The following is a 19779-nucleotide window of genomic DNA, read 5'->3' as shown; positions in this document are numbered from 1 at the left end:
TATGAGGCTCCAAAAGCAATAGGATTCATTACAGGCAAAAAGATGGGCTAAAATAAAAACAAACATACATAAGGAATCAGCGGAGACATGGCTGTAAAGGGACATAACCTGCAGTGCTTGTTAGAAGACATGGCAGGACCTCTTAAAAAAAAAAAGAAATAATAAAAAAATTTTTATATATATATATTTTTTTGTACATAAACCTTCTGGTTGGTTATACTGCAAATGAAACAGCAGTTTTTATAGCTAATTGTATTTACCAAGACATATTGCAAGAACTAAAGGTAAAATAAAAGAGTTAAGAAGCAGTGCAGAGGCTGAGGATCGGCTCAATGAACATTTCTTTCAGGTCATTGCCCCATGTAAACATCACAGCGATTAGCCATCAAATACTCACATAAAAATAGTCAGTTTTTAACAGCAAATCGCCTCATGTAAACCGTGGATGTGATGTGAGTATAATGCAAACTATAGGAGGAGGAACAATTGTATTAATCCTCTTTCACCCCCATACAGTTTGCATAGTCACAATTGATTGCTGCATGTACCAACTGACAGTCTATATCATTGATCAGTGCTTGTTACAAAAAGATTATTTCCCCATGTAAACTTTATAAACTTTAGTCTGTTGTAATGGCTAGAAAGCAAAACGAGAAATAATAACCCCTTTCTTCAATATCATGCAAAATGAAATCACTGCTATTAACCCCCTAAACAAAAGTTTATCAAAACTACACTCGCATGATCATGCGTCACCCTGGCTACGCTTATAAAAACATCATCCAATCATTAACTTTCCTAAATTTATGGTAATCGCAAATATGCATTAAAGGGAATCCCGATAAAATTCTTATATATATATATATATCTATATATATCTATATATCTATATTTCCACAGGAGCCCTTTATTCATTTTTGGGAGTTTTCATTTTTCCATCCCCCCAAAAAATCATAACTTTTCTTTTTCTGCTGACATAGCCAGACAAGCTGCATTTTTCAATTATACCATTTAACAAACCATAAAATGTATTGAAAAACTTTTAGAAAAATGTCACTATTTTGGGTGGTGTCTGTATTTACAACATATATGGTGTAGTAAAAATAACATGTATCTTTATTCTGTCAGTCATTATAATTACAATAATAGCAAAAATTACCAGTATATAGTTTTTATGTTTTACCACTTAAAAAAAAACAACTTTTAAAAATAATTGATTTCTGGTGTGGTAGCTCTATTTTGCAAGGTGACCTTTAGTTTTTATTGGTCCAATTTTGGGGGTATGTAAGACTTTTTGATCACTTTTTATCCATTTTTTTTGTTGGAGATGGGATGACCCCCCAAAAAATTTTTATGCATTTGTTTCTTTTTCTGACAGTGTTTAACATGTAGGATAAATAATGTGATATGGACATTTCAATACCAATTTTTAATTTTTCTGATATGACAACTGTTTAAACAATAAGTTTTCAGAGTATTTTTTAAATTTAGTAATAATTACAAAAACTTTAATAATCTTATTTTAACTTTTTTTTTAGTGCCCACAAGAGACTTGGAACTGGTGATCGCCTGAGTGCATGTACAATGTGCTGCAATACTTCAGTATTGTAGTATATTTCAGCTTAACAAATGTCCACACAGGCAAGGCTTAATAGGAGGAAATTCATAGCAGGACTAGGGGCCTTGACAAGCTCACAGGCTGTCATAATAGATGAGCAGCAGCCTGCAAACTCTTAGCGGGCAGGCCAATCATTTACCGGAGGGAGCAATCAAGCAATGAACAAGTCCTTACTTGTCATCGATTGCATCTTTTATGCTGACCTAAAAATTATCATTTGTCAACAGCACATCCTCCCGTGTAGACAAGCATCCCACTGTCGTTTGCAATGCAATCTCTACAAGAGGAGGATGTATAAGCGATGGCATGAGCAACTGCAGTATTGAAAAAAAACAACACATGATTACTGTAACCTATAAATGCAAAGCTGAACAACTTGCTATATTGCCCATCGGCACTTGTTTATTTATCAGTGTAAAAAGGTTTATTTTAGGTCTATCATCGCATTGTGCAGTAAAGATATCACTCCTCTTTGGTATTTGTCTTTAAATGCTCTGATTTAATAAAAGTGTATAGAGCCACAACCATTAATTCCTATATCTCAGTGATCTTAAAGCCGCTTTCACATGGATGACAAAATCACGCAATTTTCTTGCAATGGGACAGTGCTACAAATTGCATGTATGTGAAGCCCATGCTTTCCAATGGGTTCCTTCACATTAGGATGTTTTGTAGCCTGCGACATTGCAAGGGAAAAATATGTGGCATGCTGAATATTGCCGTGATTTGCGATGTTTTGTAGCCCAGGTTTCCCTGTGGAACCTCCCTTTGTGTTGCATCACACGAAATTGCGGTTTTCGTGCAGTGTAACTTTTACAGCAGGAAGTCCCTAAAAAAAGCCCGAGCTATATTAAAAAAAACAAAACAAAAAAAAAAACACAATACATTAGCCATTCAATGTGATAGTTGTGATTACTTCATCAAGTGCTGCAGTGATTGGCTGAGCCGCGGCGCTTGAGAACCAGAGCCAGGCGGAATTTTTGAATCCCCTGACCAGGAAGTGCTAGCAGAAGACTACAAACAAGTGCCTTGTAGCTCCCAGAGGAGAAGTGTGGCGGAGTGGACAGTGCCTGTTAGGTAACGTATTGGTTTTTTTTTTTTGTTTGTTTTTTGTCAAAAGCAGCCAAGACTTATTTTCGGGGTAGGGCTTATATTCAGCCTTAGGCCCCTCTCACACATGCATTTTTATCAGCATTTAACGCTGCGTTTTAAACACAGTGCTAAACGCAACCATTGATTTCAATGGGGCTTCTCAGACAGCGCTTGAAAAATGCAGTATTAAAAACTTGTTATGACGCCCTCTCAGGCAACATGAGAGAAACAAAAAAAGTTCATCTTCTCAATTGGGAGAGAGACACGGGAGGGAGAAATACAACAAATCAATGGATCTCAGCATTTGAATGGGCCAACAAGTCAACCCTCAATGCAAATATTCTCGAGGTCCACATAAAAGTGCTGACCAGATGGTATTACACCCCGGTGACCCTAGCTAGAGCCTTTCCTAATACAAGAGATACCTGCTGGAGGCAATGTGGCCTCCCGGGCAGTATATAGCATATCTTCTGAAGCTGCCCAAAACTTACGCGGTTCTGGGACGAAGTCTTTTCCCTCATAAGGAAAATTTCAAAAATAGCTACTATTAAGTCCCCAAGACTAGCAATTCTCCTACTAGATAGTGGGAAGTTCCCTATTCAATCAAGGAAGATTGCTTGCCACATCCTCCTTACCGCTAAGCTACTAATATCAAGAAAGTGGAAGGCTGAGGTGTCTCCTACCATAACTGATCTAATCCAGACAATATCAGACCATAGTATATATGAAAAACTTTACGCCCAAAAGAATGGAGGCTTTTCGGCGTATCTAAATAAGTGGAATCCATGGCTTCATCTGTTCCCTAACTAACCACTTTTCAGCCCCCCCCCCCCAAACCCAGTAAAATGTTCATCTAAACATTTTCTTTCTTTCTCTATAACATTTTTTTTTTCTCTCTCATTTCTTCCTTGTCCTTTTGCTCTATACTTGTAGAAAAATAAGGCTATGTTCTGATAATTCATAGAAGATGAATAAGCTTATTTGATTTATGTAACGTTCCATTCTCACAACTGTTTCCAAGAATTTTGACCCAACAATTGGATACAACTTCAGAAGATATGTACTTGTGTTGTAACGCATGTCAAGTATACATATATGTTACTTTATTCTTGTTATCTGCTGTAATGCTACTAAGATAAAACCAATAAAAATCTAATGATTAAAAAAAATAAAAAAATGCAGTATTAAAAACACTGAGTTTTAGCGCATGTCTGTTCTAATTTCAGGCATTTCAACGTTTTAAAACATAATGTGTCGCCTACTGAAATGAATGGGAAGCATTTTCAGGGCTGCTGAAAACGCGGTAGAATGTAGTTAGTGTTTCTGACCACGTTTCTACACACAGGGTGACCAGCAGACGTTCCTCAGCACAGATACACTAAAGCATGTATGTGTCCCTGTACGTTAATCTGGGACGCACACCTCTAGCAGCTTGTTGAAGGTAGACACTGACATACGGCTGAAGGCTATAAACCTCTCCGGGTGTTGACGAAAATCTCAGTAGAGGCTTGCTAAGTGACAATTTAAATAAATGTTGTAGCTATAGAGGTTTGGTAATGGTCCCCCCCAACCATACGTAGGGATTGATCATTTTTCTTTTATGACTTTGTTTGAAGGATAAGCTGTAAAACACTATTTTAACTGCTTTTTAGGTGAACATACTGAATTAAAAATATAAATCTATATTCAGAGCACAACATCTTTCCTGCCTGTCCTATGCTGCTCTCAGATAGGATAGTTGATGAGGTGGTAAGAGTGTGTTTGATAGGGGTCCAGCTGCTGACACTTCTACCATTCATGAAAATGGGGCTCCCGAGTGTCCCCCTTATGAATGAAGTGCCATTCAGTCATGCACACTGCCGCCCAATTAATTTCTTTGGAACTGCCAAAGAAAGCGAAGCACAAGCAGTCGACTTTCTACACCAGCACCACAGAAATTAAAGGAGATGTCCCGCGCCGAAACGGGGGTTTTTTTTTTTAACCCCCCCCCCCGTTCGGCGCGAGACAACCCCGATGCAGGGGTTAAAAAAACCACCCGCACAGCGCTTACCTGAATCCCGGCGGTCCAGCGTCTTCATACTCACCTGCTGAAGATGGCCGCCGGGATCCTCTGTCTTCATGGACCGCAGGGCTTCTGTGCGGTCCATTGCCGATTCCAGCCTCCTGATTGGCTGGAATCGGCACGTGACGGGGCGGAGCTACACGGAGCCCCATAGAGAAGAGGAGAAGACCCGGACTGCGCAAGCGCGGCTAATTTGGCCATCGGAGGGCGAAAATTAGTCGGCACCATGGAGACGAGGACGCCAGCAACGGAGCAGGTAAGTATAAAACTTTTTATAACTTCTGTATGGCTCATAATTAATGCACAATGTACATTACAAAGTGCATTATTATGGCCATACAGAAGTGTATAGACCCACTTGCTGCCTCGGGACATCTCCTTTAATGGAGCGGCAGTATACATAATATACATCCATTCTTATGGGGACATTCAGAACCCCCCCATTCTCGTGATTCGAGGAGATCCCAATCACTTATCACCTACCAATCAAACACAAGTTGTTTTCATGACACAATCCCTTTAAGGGCCCTTTTACAATCAAAGATCGCTCAAAATTCATCCAAATGGCCGAAAAAGAGCGATAATCATTACATGTAAACACGGGCATCGTGCACTTTTGTTTGAACGATGGATTTTACTTAAAATACTTTCGTTCAGCAGCTGAAAGACTGACCACATACATTCTATTTAAATGTATTTCGCTCATCTTTCAAAAGGCTGCAGGATGTTCTCCCCGCGGTATGTTTACACTAGCCTTAAGGAGAACAATGGTATGTATAGGCAGCCATGGGGAGAACAAAGTAATGTGGTGGCAGCTGTTTACAGAGCCGGGTGTGTGTTTAAACACACACTGGGGTCTGCAAACAGCTCCTAGGAGGTCCTTTTACATGTAAATGAAGATAATAAAGTGTTAATTGATGTTTAACACACCCCATCATTGTGATGGGTGATGAGGTGAGTTAATCACTCAAAAATCAAGGCGTCAGAAACGCTGCATTTGAGCAGATATCTGCAAGGCCACATTGAAATCAATAGCGACATTGTACCACCATTAGGGCTAATCGCAGTAAAAAGTAGCGTGTGAGAGAGTGGCCTTAGATTTCACTAACAGTACAAAGGGAAAAAACTGGATATGGCCGAATGCAGACAGCCAGGTTGGATTCCGATTGTGAGATCCTGTGTCCCTGCAGTGACCTCCAGATTAACTGTCCTGCGTCTGCCACTATCTGAACCTATGAAATATCAAAGTTTAGCAGAGTATTCCAGCTGTAGCAGCATCAAGCTTGCAATACCACGTTGAAACAAAACATTTAACCCCTTAGTGACCAAGCCTGTTTGCGCCTTAATGACCAGGCCAAATTTAGCAAATCTGACATGTATCACTTTAACATGGAAAAACACCATAAAGGTTTTGCATATCCAAGCGATTCTGACATTGTTTTTTCGCCACATGTTGTACTTCATTTAGGCGGAAAAAATAGACCGATAGAATTTGTGTTTATTTATTAAAAGCGCCAAAATTGGGAAAATTTTGAAAAAAATCGTCATTTTTTTCACATTTCCAACTGCAATATCTTAAATATGTGCAAACGTAATATAGAAATTTTTGCTAAGATTTATATTTCCACCCATTTACTTTATTTTGGGCGCACATTGGAAAAACTTTCGTGTTTTTTTTTTTAACCATTTAGGAGACGTACAAATTTAACATTACTTTTTAGCATTTTGAGGAACACTTTGTTTTCCAATACCAAGCCAAGATTGGAAAGGCTCATGAGTGTCAGAATAATAGATACCCCCCCAAATGACCCCATTTTAAAAACTACACCCCTTAGTGTATTCACTGAGGGGTGTCATGAGTATTTTGACCCCATAGTTTTTTTTCAGGAATTAATTCAATTTAGAGGAGAAAAAGTAAAATTTCATAGTTTTGCAAATCTGTCATTTTAAAGACATATTTTTTTCCTATACTTTACATGAAAATGAGGATTTACACCCCAAAATTGATACCCCTATTTCTCCCGTGTTCAGAAATATACCCATTGTGGCCCTAATGTTATATGAGTCCACAAAGGGGCCCAAAATGAAAGGAGTAGTCAGTGTCTTTCAAAACAGAAATTTTGCTTGAAGTCCTTTTAGGCCCCATAGCACACATGTAGAGTTCTTGAGCGCCCAAAACCATAGAAAACCCCCACAAATGACCCCATTTTGAAAACTAGACCCCTTAAGGAATTTATCTAGGGGTGAACTGCAAATTTTGACCCCACAGTTTTTGAATGTATTCAAGCCAAGCAAAAGGAAAAAAATTGTGATTTTCATTTTTTCGGCAATTCTGTCATTTTAAAAACAGCTTTTTTTGTACAGCACACATATGAATGAAGACTTGCACCCAAAAATGGATACCCCTGTTTGTCCCGTGTTCAGAGACATACTCATTGTGGCCCTAATCTTACATCTGGATGCACAACAGAGCCCAAAATGAAAGGAGTAGTCAGTGGCTTTTAGAACATAAATTTTGCTTGAAGTCCTTTTAGGCCCCATTGTCCACTTGTAGAGTTCTTGAGCGCCCAAAACCATAGAGAACCCCCACAAATGACCCCATTTTGAATAGTAGACTCCCTAACGAATTTATCTAGGGGTGTACTGCGTATTTTGACCCCACAGTTTTTTAATAAATTCAAGCAAAGGAAAAAAATTAGGATTTTAGTTTTTTGGCAATTCTGTCATTTTAAAAACTGCTTTTTTTTGTACAGCACACATATGACTTGCACCCCAAAATGGATACCCCTGTTTGTGCTGTTTTCAGAAATATACCCATTGTTTGCCCCATGGTCGCAACCATGTGGCAAGATATGAAACATCTATTCGAAAAGACGGAAAGCGAAACAATAACTCTGACACCGGAAATGGCACTCCTGTCCATCACTCACGAAAATGCACACCAACTCAGGAAAGGATTGCTAAAATTCTTCATTATAGCCACAAGGCAGGTAATTCCTAGGTTCTGGAAACAGAGTATGGAAATTCCCAGAAGTGCATGGGTAGGGGTGATGGATGAGATTGAACGAATGGAGAGGATCAGATTAACGGAGGACCAGCTAGGTTATGATAAGTTTTATCAAACATGGGCACTATGGATAGATATACGAAACACCCCTATGTTTCAAAACTGGTTGCTTACGGGCAAATGTGAGTAAGACTGTAGATCAGACGTGACAAGGAAAAGTAAAGAGGATAGCCTGGATATCACCGCTCCTCCCCCCCCCCTTCCCACCACCTTCCCTCTAATCCCTTCCTTCCCCTCTTGTCGTGTAAACCCACCCCCCCTTAGGATGTTAACATCTACTATAGAAATAACAAGACCATGAAGAATGCTCAGTTTAAAGAGATTTATTGTTGGAATCCATTCAAGAAAATTTGAAGTTCTCCATCATCTGGGCAACCAAATGGTATTAGCTCATTGTTATGTGTGACAATTTACAAGTATTGTGTATGTTAATGAAAAAGCAATAAAAATACCTTGAAAGAAATATACCCATTGTGGCCTTAATCTTATGGCCACATGCACAACGGGGCCCAAAATGAAAGGAGTAATCGGTGGCTTTCAGAACAGATTTTGCTTGAAGTCCTTTTAGGCCCCATTGCCCACTTGTAGAGTTCTTGAGCGCCCAAAACCATAGAGAACCCCCAGAAATGACCCCATTTTGAAAACTAGACTCCTTAACGAATTTATCTAGGGGTGTACTGCGTATTTTGACCCCACAGTTTTTGAATAAATTCAAGCAAAGCAAAAGGAAAAAATTAGGATTTTTGTTTTTTTGGCAATTCTGTCATTTTCTGTCAACAGCTTTTTTTGTACAGCACACATATAAATGAAGACTTTCACCCCAAAATGGATACCCGTTTGTCCCGTGTTCAAAAACATACCCATTGTGGCCCTAATAGACTTACAGGACCCATGGCTAGGCCTACAATGAAAGGAATACCCGTTGGATTTCAGGGTACAACTGAATAAATTTCAGGCCCCATTGCCCACTTATAGAGCCATTGAGCGGCCAAAACTATAAAGAACCCCCACAAATGACCCCATTTTGAAAACTAGACCCCTTAACAAATTCATCTAGGGGTGTACTGCGTATTTTGACCCCACAGTATTTGAATGAATCTAAGCAAAGCAAAAGGAAAAAGTAATGATTTTCAATTTTTTGGCAATTTTTTAAATTTAAAAACTGTTTTTTTTGTACAGTGTACATAGGAATGAAGACGGTCACCCCAAAATGGATACCCCCGTTTGTCCCGTGTTCAGAAACATACCCATTGTGGCCCTCATCTACTTACAGGACGCATGGCAAGGCCTATAAAGGAGGGAACACCCGTTGGATTTCAGGGCACAACTGAATAAATCCCAGGACCCATTGCTTATTTGTACGGAATAAAATTGACTCCCTAAAAATCCCCCCCCCCCCCCTCCGCGCCCTTTTCAGCGTTCACAAATCTTAGATAAAAGTAATAATGTGAACTGTTTAGTATTCCCGAAGACAGGGGTAATTACAGAGGCTGGTTGAAATGGGCCCATGGGGCAATAAAACCAGGTATCCCCCCTCCTCTCATGCTTTTTGGGGGTCATTTCTTGACCTCAGTGGCGGGTATGGGGTGTAAAAAGTGGCGCACTGTGAGTCTCCGTAAGCTTGATGAGGTGCGGCGGTCTCACACAGAAGGCACTCAACAAGCTGCTCCTGGAACTGCATGAAGGCAAGCGTTCCCAGGGCTTCTTGTAAATTACGTATTACAGGTAGCGGTCGGAATAACGCCGGGCTCACGCAGCCGTAGGCGGAATCCGCTTGCGGAGGCCCGCAGCGGATGTCATCTGTGAGCCCGGCTGTGACCCTGCGTACGGCCGCGTAATGTACTGTGCATAACTGCGTACTCACACAGGTGGTCATGTGCAGTACACCTTTTTTGTTGTTTGCATTTCCCGAACCCTCGCTTAACGATGACGCGGGTACCCGCAGCCCGTATGCAACGTAGTTGCGTATGGGCAGCGGGTATATCCACGACCATGGAGCACAATAGGCTCTATGCTGCGGATATCCGCGGTAAAATAGAACCTGCTGCGTTCTCTTTTCTGCGAGTGGATTACACAATTCCAACCCGCTAATGTGAGCGGAATTGTGTAATCCAATGCGATTGATCTGCGTATTACTGCGGATCAGACGCATGCGGAATCCGTAATTCCTATCCGGTCATGTGAGACCGACCTATGTTAGCGCGCTACTTTTTTATTACATGACCGGCGACCGCTCAACGAGGCCACCCGTCACTGCTCCAGGCTCTTGGCGACCGTTGGGGCCCGCAGCGGCAGGAGAGCGGGGAGCAGTGCGGCAGACCTCGGTGAGTATTTTCAGCTACCCTGGGGGGGGGGGGGGGGGGGTTCCGTACAGCCCGGGATGACAGCTCCATGCTGTCGGCTACCTGCGGACACCGACAGCATGGAGCTGTCACGTTCACAGCCCGAGGGGCTTTATTCTCTGCAGGAGACATGTTTTTACGTCCTCAGAGAATAAAGCCCACTTCAGGAGGACGTAAAAACACTATAGGCTGGTCGTTAAGGGGTTAAAGGGGTTGTCCAGTTGTAAACTATTGATGACCCCTTCATCAGGATAGGCCGCCAATAGAAGATTGGCAGGGGTCCGTCGTTTGGGTTCCCCACCGATCAGCTGTTTGCGGGGCTGAAGCATTCATATTCTAAGCTGCTTTCTGCAGGAAGCAGACAGTTCTGTTCACACTGCAGTAGCCAGCCTTAGTATTGCAGGCTAAGTTTACACTGAAATGAATGAGAACCTGGCCTGTAATACCAAGCCTGGCCACTACAGTAAGAACTGAGCTGTCTGCTTGAAATTAACTCAGTACACAAGTACACTGGACAGGTGAACTACTGATTGGCAACTTCCGATCTCCAAGGAATAAAAATAATACAGTACAGTTTTGTAGTACTATATTCAAATGTTCTAGTTTACTATTCAAAAACTTTGGTAGAATAGTGGCACCGTGTGGTCAAACGAACATGAATAAACGTGTCCTGCTTTGTAGGAACTCAGCCATTGTATTCCTTATATTTCCAATTATTCTCACCCTCTTGTGTGCAAGCTATTCACAATTTAGTATAAACCATAGAAATAGACTAATGGTGGCTATACACATTCGAAATACAACCAGCTGAAGCTATCGATTTCTATGTGCCTGGTCAATCATCTAACATGAAGAGACGTGTCCTGTGACTGATGCTATGTATTAGCTTTGAAGTAAAAAAAAAAAAGTACAAAGTATAGCATGCATTATACTTTCTTTTCCACTATCTATTCACTAGTTTAGTCTACTATGCTATTGCAAACTTTTTTCTATTTTGTGATCTACTGACGTACTTTATATCAGCCAGATGAAGGCCAAATGGACACTGTTTAAGCCTTTCTGGAGAAATAAAGGCGAATCATCACTTGATGCAACAGTTTTTTTGCACTATTTATGCTGCTCTGGACTTTTTCTTTCGGATTTTACTGTTTAAGCCTCTGTCTGACATGTTTAGCCTGTACTTTGTAAGGTTTCCCAGAATACATGTCATAAGGCCTCCCTCACACAAAAGTCTGCAGAAACGCAGCGTTTTTCAACGCTGCGTTTACTGCAGATTCAGCCCGCTTTCAGCAGTGATGGCCTATGTTACGCCAGAGTTTTGGCTGCACTTTCACAGCTGAAAACGCAGCCAAGGATGCTGAAAAAAAAATCCACACTCACCTGACAGGTGCCGTCAGGGACCCTCCGGACAGGCTGCAGGGCACTTGTCAAGCCGGCAGAGGATCTTTTGCTAACGTCTGAGATTAGAAATCCCCACCTCCAACAACAGATTGCTCTGATTGGCTGAGCGGGCTGTCACTCAGCGTTGCTCAACCAATCACAGCCATTCATTGGAGCATCCAGCGCTGAAAAGGCAGCGCTAAACGCTGAAAAAAACATCTGTGTGAGGGAGGCCTAAAATGCACTGAATAAATGTAATGCTAAAAAAATGGTAACAGTAAAGAGACTTTGCTCTGTAACCTTCATACCTGGAGACCTGCTATGTTCAGTGGCAGATTGAATATGGTCAGTTGCCAGCATACTGGTACCGTGTAGTTCAGATCTATACATATGGAAATTCATCATCTTTCATACTAAAAGGCAATAATTTAGAACTTTACCAGTACTACCGTGTTTCCCCGAAAATAAGGCACCCCCTGAAAATAAGACCCCCCCCCCCCCCCCCGAAATTTGCAGAAGTCCCAAATATAAGGCACCCCCCCGATAGTAAGGCATAGTAAAGTGTGCAGGCAAGTCAAGAGGCCCATCCCCTGCTGCCATTCCCATTTTCTCCTACCTCCAAATGTATAGGTAGATCTGCAGACAGTATGCTGTTATTCTGTCCCTGCTGTGCTGTACGAATGTGCTGTTGTGAGCTCCCCTTGTTGGCTGGTAAAGTCCATACTGTACGTTCTGTTCCTGCTGTACATGTCTGCTGTGATGAGCTCCCCCTGGTGGCCAGAAGCTGCAATACCATCCCTGCTTACAAGTGGTACAGGAACTTCTGTCTGTAGACAGGTATGTTACTTTACAGCCCTTATTTTATGGCTCTGTGTGTGAGGCCTCATGTCCACGGGGAAAATCAGGCCCGCTCCGGATTCTCCATGGAGAATCTGCAGCGGGTCCCTCCTGCCCCGCGGACATGAGGGCTGAAAAGAAGAATAAATGAGAATAAACTCACCTCCCATCCGCTCCGTTTCTTCTCTTCGCCACGGCGTCATCTTCTCTGCGTCGCGGCCGGATCTTCTTTCTTCGGCTCGGCGGATGCGCATGATGACGTCGGTGACGTGCCCCGCGCATGCGCCGTCCCGAAGAAAAAAGATCCGGCCGCGACGGATAGAAGATGGCGCCGCGGCGAAGAGAAGAAACGGAGCGTGTAAGTAAATTCCGAATTTTGTCTCCCGCGGATCCGGACGGCTTCCATAGGCTTCAATAGAAGCCCGCGGGAGCCGTCCCCGCGGGAGACCCGCATGAAAATGGAGCATGGTCCAGATTTTTTCATGCTCCATTTTTTTTAAAATCCCTTTTATTGACGATCCGCGGATATTTATCTACCCCGCGGGTGGTCAATGCATCCCTATGGGGTGCGGATCCGCGGGCAGAAGAAAAGTTAAAATCCGCTGCGGATTTTAATTCTTCACATTCACTGAAAAAGCCAAAAATACCTGAAATCACCTCTGTGATTTTATGGATTTTAATTCTTATTTTGCCCGTGGACATGAGCCCTGAGTCAGGCAACCTGTGTGTGATTCTTAAGGCTGGGTTCTCACAGAGCATATTTCCAGTGGAAATCTCGCAGTTTGGCCACAGCGATAAACAGCGAGATTTCCGCCGGGAAAGCGCTGCTTCAAAACCCACGGCACTCAGCCGCTTGTTTTGAAGCGACCTGGCTGCACGCTTTTCCGTTTCTGTGGCCGGTGAATCCGCACCACAACACCGGCTTCTCCCAGCTTTGCCGTGACAGATTTGCTGTCCCATGTGGACGAGATTTCTGAGAAATTTCGTCCACAAAGCTGGCCAATTGAGGGATTACCGGCCACAGACGGATTTGCCGCGGCAAAATAAGACACCCCCCGAAAATAAGACATAGCACATATTTGGGAGCAAAAATTAATATAAGACGCGTCTTATTTTCGGGGAAACAGGGTACATAGAAGGGGGAAATGCATGTTTGGTTGAGAGATATTCACACCATTTAGTTGATTTTGACTAGTCCCAGAAGCGTTTGGTCATTGTCCTCCAGCTAAATTGCATGGTCGTCATTTACCCACTCAACAAGCATTTTTATTCATTACTTTCCTGCTATGAATACAAAGACTGTAAGCAAAGTTGATCTATTGTATGTTAGATCTGAACTGGCTTCTTCATTTGGCAAATACACATTTCAGTTCATTGACCTTGTAAAAAAAAAAAAAAAAAAGTCAACAGTATACATGAGTATTCAGAACGAACAATGAGAACGATGTGTTCATCATAAGGTTCAATGAACCCTAGTTACAGAACGGCTTGATTTCATTCACAAACGTTTAGCCCAAATGAGCAACAGGTAATCTGTTTGGTTGTATAAAACAATTAAGTTACCAAATCATACATGAAGGTGGAAGAATTGGGCAATATTCGTGATTTTATAAATATTCAATTGCAATTCACTCTATGAAAGTTGATGTAGTGTTGCCAATACTGAAATAACTGTCAAAGCAGAATTAATACAATCAGCTGCCAAGCAGCTAGTGAAGATCATCATGCTGGACCCACAATCAATTGTATAGACCACCTTCCATTCTGCAGGTGAGGCACTGCAGGTGTAGGTGTCACCTGATCCCCAGTACTGGAGTTGACCCATTATTCTTTTGCAATAATGAGTATAGACACTGGCACAGGAGATTATAATGCCTCTCTGCTAGCGATTTTCAAGTGCAAATAGACTTAAATCTGTAACAAAATGCACATAGGTGGAGTAGGACTGCAACATGTAGTACAATGCATTCCTTACAGTTGGGCTAATAGCATGATGTAAAGAGATCTGGAATATAGGCTTCCAGCTCTCATACAGGGTCATGTTCTCCCGAATTGGGTAGATGTAATAAGCACATTATGATCTCCCGACACTACTTCCAGTAACAGGTCATACTGTCTATTATTCCAGCTGACCTACTGCCAGAAAAAACGAAATAGAAAAACAGCAAGTCATAAGACTAGAAGACTTACAGTGCAAAATAAGTGATGGAAGCAAAACAGTATCATTTCTTTCATAAGCGCAGCTGCACAATTCAAGCTGAAATTTATGATGGTCACTCAGCATAATCCTTGAAATGAATTAAAGAAAACAAATGTACGATTCTGGAAAATGAATAAAACCACTTTTTTCCCCCCTTACTGTAAACTAAGACAACAGTTCACTTTCTGTGGTAAACACATATAAGAGTTCTCAGACTACTCCTCCCCCAGATCACCACCACATTGACTTAATGCATCATGTGCCTGCTTTTTGACAACTTTAACCAGCTGTCCAAAATGAAGTCAGCGTGACTTTATCCTATGGTTTTGGCAGGATCTGTATAATATGTTTTGGACATCTGCTTCTGCTAAAAGTTCATACTTGCAAAAGCCACAATTTCATCTCCCTGGAGCCAATACTAAGCACCATTTGCCAAAGTCTCTATAGAAAAGTCTTTGACCAAATAAAGTCTTATTTTGATACAAACAGTACATGTTTTATGGACTTAACATATACAGTGTCTGCAATAAAAGGTAATCTTTGTTTGGGAGAAATGAATACACCCATACAACAGCTTCAATCATTGTAGGTTGGTATGCCATTGTGATAAAAAATATGAATTCTGTACAGACAAGTATAATGTTATTCACCCATATTTCTATGAATAATGAATAAACCATACTACTGTATAAGCTAAAGAAAACCCCATCAGCAATGTAGGCCTGCTCTACACAGCAGATTCTTGTGGAGATCTGCAGCATAGAAATGGAGCAGGTCTACATAGGAGCAAATGTTATATGAATGCAGCAGTCTGCATCTTCAGCTTGCAGTAAGAAGAAAACAGCCAGAAACAATGCCATTGATACCTATGAACATGTGAAATGTGCTAGAACCCGCAATGCCACGCCAACAGTGCCAACTTATAGTTGTAACAGTAAACTTTCAATCCAATTGCCTCTAAGCTGCCCCTTAGATCTGTAATTCAGTCCATGCATATGTTTCTTACAAATAAAGTTAGGGCTCAGACCATAAAGTAGCTTAAACTCAAGAATAGAGATGAGCGAGCGTACTCGGAAAAGCACTACTCGCTCGAGTAATTTGCTTTATCCGAGTATCGTTGTGCTCGTCCCTGAAGATTCGGGTGCCGCTGCTGCTGACAGGAGAGTCGCAGCGGGGAGCAGGGGAGAGCGGGCGGGAGAGAGGGAGAGAAAGATCTCCCCTCCATTCCTCCCCGCTCTCCCCTGCAGCTCCCCGCTCCGTGCCGGCACCCGAATGTTCAGGGACGAGCACAGCGATACTCGCATAAAGCAAATTACTCAAGCGAGTAGTGCTTTTCCGAGTACGCTCGCTCATCTCTACTCAAGAACTTATTTCTAATATTAGTAAAGTGAAATCTTTACAAGAAGGGTCATTCTTTCTAAAATTATTAGAATCATGGTATGGATGGATACTGCTGTAGACAACAAGGGAGAGAAGGAGGAAGAGAGTAAGACAAGCCATAAATGGAAAGAATGATAAAGAGATATGAAGTCAGTACAAAGAGGGTGAGTCAGAAGAAGACTATGCCAAACAGATATTTTAAAAGACACGGACAATCAATTATGTTCAAAGCAGGATAACCAGCTGACCTAAGAGGAAAAATGTTTAGTAGACCATGGTTGTTAAATAATGTAAATAAAACAGTCTAATCTAAAAACGAGCTATGTTCACCAACCTTGGTGCTGGAAAATCTCCCAAAATATAAACTAAAAGTGTCCATAGCTAATAATGACCTAACAAGAATGTCCTTTTGGCATAGCTTTGGATGTCATACATCAATACTACCTGATTAAAATGAGTCTGTCAGCTCCTATGAGCTCCATAAACCAAAAATATTGGCTCATAGGAGAATATATGAACCAACATTCTGAATCCGGGGATGGTAGTCTTAAAGGGGTTGTCCCGAGGCAGCAAGTGGGTCTGTACACTTCTGCATGGCCATAATAATGCACTTTGTAATGTACATTGTGCATTAATTATGAGCCATGCAGAAGTTATAAAAAGTTTTATACTTACCTGCTCCGTTGCTAGCGTCCTCGTCTCCATGGTGCCGACTAATTTTCGCCCTCCGATGGCCAAATTAGCCGCGCTTGCGCAGTCCGGGTCTTCTGCAGTCTTCTATGGGGCTCCGTGTAGCTCCGTGTAGCTCCGCCCCGTCACGTGCCGATTCCAGCCAATCAGGAGGCTGGAATCGGCAATGGACCGCACAGAAGAGCTGCGGTCCACGGAGGAAGAGGCCATCTTCAGCGGTGAGTAGAGAAGTCACCGGAGCGCGGGGATTCAGGTAAGCGCTCCGGTGAGCTTTCTTTACCTCCCTGCATCGGGGTTGTCTCGCGCCGAACGGGGGGGGGGGTTAAAAAAAAAAAAAACCCGTTTCGGCGCGGGACAACCCCTTTAAATTTGCCTTCCCCACAGTTCCTCTGCTGTGTGATCAAAGCCGGTGTTGTTGCAATGTATTCCGTGGAGAACATGGAGTGCAAATAGAATGAGAAAACTGGTCCTTTCACTCTATATGCGTGCCAAGTAGTCCGCTGGATTACAGGATCATAAACAAGCGTTAAACTCACAACCCCGGATTGGTGCATGGGTCTCATAGGATCTGATAGACTAGACTTAATATCATGTAGGTTCCTCTTGTGCAAGTAAAACAGCTCTGACTCATAGAGGAATGGACTCCACAAGACCAATGAGGGTGTCCTGTGATAACTGGTACCAAGATGTTAGCATTGGAATCTTAAAGTCCTGAAAGTTGCAAGACGCAAAGTTTTAATCAATAGGCAAACGAGGCTGCAAGTGCCCGGGCTCTGGACCATAGTCCATGCTCCACATCTTCCCCTCTGTCTTGACTGATGGCTACTTTGCCGATCAAAATGACTAATTCCATCACTAAAATCTCATGCATACAATAGCCAATGATGCATGCAAATTATTCTCCAGGCTGGTTGTAGTAATATCAGCACTGGAATCGGTGACATCAGATGACAAAAGGAGCTGTCATTCAAGACTGAGGGAGGCAGGCGTGGGTCAAGGATTATGACCTAAGCACTTATCAGGATGGGAACATCCACTGGGCACGCTCATTTGCATATGGATTAAAACTTTGACTTATATCTAATTAGATTACAATGCATATCAATAGTATTTGCTAATGCCCTTCACACCCCTACCTTGAGGTCCATTTACACGCAAGGATTATTGCTCAACATTCACTTAAATAATGGCATATGAGCGATAAACACTGCCATTGTTCACTCTTCGGCTGAACGATGATTTTAAGGTGAGCTTAAAATCCATCATTCACTTGGAGAGAGATAACAGGGATCGCATGCTGTGTTCTGCACGGGAGTCAGAGATTACATTGTATTCTGCCGACAGCCCCTGTGAGAGCAATGGAGCTGTGTGCAGAGCTCAGACCACATGCTGTGCTCTGCAAACGGTTCCAGGAGGCCCTTTTACATGCAAATGAAGCTGATAAAGTGTTAATGGACATTAGTGTCCATTAAAACTTTATGCAAAACAATCACTAAACAGGTCAATCTTTCAATCGTTTTAAAGATTGTCTTTGCGTGTAAATAGGACTTAAGGCTGTATGTTATAAATGGCTCTGATCAACTTGCTGCACTGCTGATAGAGCATCAATTTTTATATGGTTTTAAAACCAAGATTCATTTCTTTAAAACAAGACCACAATCAAATCTCCAACTGCAATACAGCCCAAGATATAGCAGTTTAAAGCAAGGAAGCATCTCATATGTCCTTTGATACTGAAATGCTACAAGGACATAGGAGATAAATCCTGCATAGGGAAAGCATAAAAGTGACTGAAAAGGGAAGAGATATTTTAGCTAATTAATCATTAATTTACTGCATTAACTACTAATTTATTACTAAAATAGCAGAGTGCTTGTACTCAGGGATTTCAGACAGTCCAGTTGAAAATAAAAAAGTGAAACTGCACACGCTTCTTTCAATTTCCTCTGCACTGTGTGTTTGCAGTGAGTCCGCAGTGCGGAGGAGAGGGGGACATGGGACCCCCATTGATTAGACTTTAGCATCTATTTTACATATGGATACTTGAAAAAAGAAAAACCATGATGCCAGTATGAGTGGACTCTAAATAACTTGTCCATAAATTGACTTGAACGGAGTTTAAAATTACCTTAATAGCTTGCAATGACCTTTAGGCCGGGCTCACACTGGCAGATTTGTATTGCGGGTTTCAAGTTTGCTGTCTGCGCAGACGATCCGTGGGAAAATGCTGGCATTGAAAGGCATGCATTTTGACTTTTCATTCGCAGCATGCTCTATTTTCCCGCGGAATCCCCACGGACGGCCTCAATTCATGTCAATGAATGTATTTCCCGCGACGGCGTGGGAAATACAAATAAGCAAAACAAAAACTGTACTGCATATGACCGCATGCAAGCCTCCACAGTCATGTGAGGTACGCAAGGTCACCAGCTGGGTTCACACCCGGAATCCACTATGGGCCTTCTGCATACGAAATCTGACCTGCTCGTGTGAGCCTTGCATTATGCAGATAGGAGAAGGTAAAACAGCATGGAGGACATGTGGTATTCCTTTAATTTTGATCTTAAAACTCAAAATTACATTACATTATAAATAAAAACATATTTAAAACCAGAATTAAATTAAAACAGCTTAGAAAATTCAAATGAATTAAAGGGTGACGTGTGAAATGTCCAATAATGCTTTATTGAGACAAGCAACACAGACCAAGAACACATCCCAGTTCCCACCATGAATCACCTGAGAAACATTCACTTGCCACACTTTGACTAGAGACCCACTGGAGCCTGCGGTTAGACTGGAATGTGATTTGCTACAAATTCCACAGTGATTTATAAATGGAATCAGGCAATGACTGATCATGGGGATGACTGGCGTAAGTCAGACAGTCTGACTCGCCCCCCACTTTAAAACACACAGTCAAATTAGTAAGTTACATTACTTCTCTATGTCCGTGTAAATCGGATTCCTGGTTACTTGCGTAGACTGCTGACCGTTACATTATGTAAATCTCTGTTCCTTTTCTTGGGAGAAAAACACCAAGTGTAAATTATCAGGCCATAAGTGTCTACATAGAATGTGGATCTGTCAAAAGGCCCTTTCACACGCAAT

General features: G+C 42.0%; 1 protein-coding gene across 1 annotated transcript in view; it reads right to left on the bottom strand.

Moving 5' to 3' along the window:
- The window catches only part of VMP1 (vacuole membrane protein 1), a 138675-nt gene that overhangs the window by 61339 nt on the left and 57557 nt on the right, over positions 1–19779 (bottom strand). The window lies entirely within an intron of this gene.

This window comes from Eleutherodactylus coqui, chromosome 1, assembly GCF_035609145.1.
Source record: "Eleutherodactylus coqui strain aEleCoq1 chromosome 1, aEleCoq1.hap1, whole genome shotgun sequence".
NCBI classification, from domain to species: Eukaryota; Metazoa; Chordata; class Amphibia; order Anura; family Eleutherodactylidae; genus Eleutherodactylus; species Eleutherodactylus coqui.
The sequence above is the reverse complement of the archived record's forward strand: the minus strand, read 5'-3'. Positions and strand labels throughout refer to the sequence as shown.